Source organism: Aegilops tauschii, chromosome 7 (genome assembly GCF_002575655.3).
Source record: "Aegilops tauschii subsp. strangulata cultivar AL8/78 chromosome 7, Aet v6.0, whole genome shotgun sequence".
NCBI classification, from domain to species: domain Eukaryota; kingdom Viridiplantae; phylum Streptophyta; class Magnoliopsida; order Poales; family Poaceae; genus Aegilops; species Aegilops tauschii.
The window spans coordinates 638,398,082-638,399,662 of record NC_053041.3 but is presented as its reverse complement, the minus strand read 5'-3'; positions in this window follow the sequence as shown (position 1 = coordinate 638,399,662).

Sequence of the window (1,581 nt, the reverse complement as noted above, 5' to 3'; positions counted from 1 at the left end):
ATCTCGTCGCCAGCACCTCCGTGGTGAGCCTCTTGTTCTTATCTTCTTTCTGAAAGGAAAAAATTCTTACTTTAGATAGTTACTTGTCTAATTTTGTTACTTTTATTATTCCTTCTTATTACATAGTGCGATGGTTTTGGTATCCGCCCCCGTCGGCCCTCGTCCTGTCTATGATTCGGATGTGGTATATATTATATTTTTATAACTATTTGGTTCATTTATTGTTTATGACAAATATACCGACCAACGTGACATAGATTTTATTTATCTAGGAGGTGGTTGAACCGGAAATTCTAACCGACCCTATTGTCGAGAGGTTAAATTTAGTTGAAGAAGAAAACAATTACTTGAAGGAAAAAATAAAAAAAATTGAGGAGGAGAAGATGATATTGGAGTTGCATGTTGCGGATGTCGTCGCTGATCACAAGATCAAGATGGATGCAATGCGCTTGAAGATTAGAAAGATTAGAAAATATGCCATTCATACCGAGGCTTGGTATCATTATGCCGTTGGATCAATTGTTACCTTGGTTGCGATTATGATCGCATTTGTTTTGGCATTGAAATGTTTTACATAGTTTCAATGTATGGTTTAATTAATTAGATGCTCTGGAAAGCTATATATATGTTGTTAGATGAGAACTATGTATGTACTTTGGTTTTAATGTGATGATGAACTTCTATTAATTTGGTCACTTAATTATCTATTCATGATGTTCTTTAATGGTTTTTGACACACTTAATTATATATAATGCTCGCAGATGAACCGGCAATGGATGTACAGTGACAGACACACCTCCGAGTACATTAAGGGCGTGCATGATTTTGTCAAAGTGGCTGAGGCAAACAAGCAGAATGGTTTTATGTGTTGTCCATGCCCTATATGTGGGAATACGAAGTCTTACTCTGACCGGAAAATCCTTCACACCCACCTGCTTTACAAGGGTTTCATGCCACACTATAATGTTTGGACGAGGCACGGAGAAACAGGGGTTATGATGGAAGATGGCGAAGAAGAAGAGGACGATGACAACTATGTGCCCCCTGAATACGGTGATGCTGCAACGGGGGAAGCTGCTGAAGATCAAGAGGAACTAGACGATGTGCCCAATGATGCTGCAAGGGGGGAAGCTGCTGAAGATCAAGAGGAACCAGTGCCCGATGATGATGATCTCCGCCGGGTCATTGTCGATGCAAGGACGCAATGCGAAAGTCAAAAGGAGAAGCTGAAGTTCGATCGCATGTTAGAGGATCACAAAAAAGGGTTGTACCCCAATTGCGAAGATGGCAACACAAAGCTCGGTACCGTACTGGAATTGCTGCAGTGGAAGGCAGAGAATGCTGTGCCTGACAAAGGATTTGAGAAGCTATTGAAAATATTGAAGAAGAAGCTTCCAAAGGATAACGAATTGCCCGACAGTACATACACAGCAAAGAAGGCCGTATGCCCTCTAGGATTGGAGGTGCAGAAGATACATGCATGCCCTAATGACTGCATCCTCTACCGCGGTGCGTACAAGGATCTGAACGCATGCCCGGTATGCGGTGCATTGCAGTATAAGATCAGACGAGATGACCCT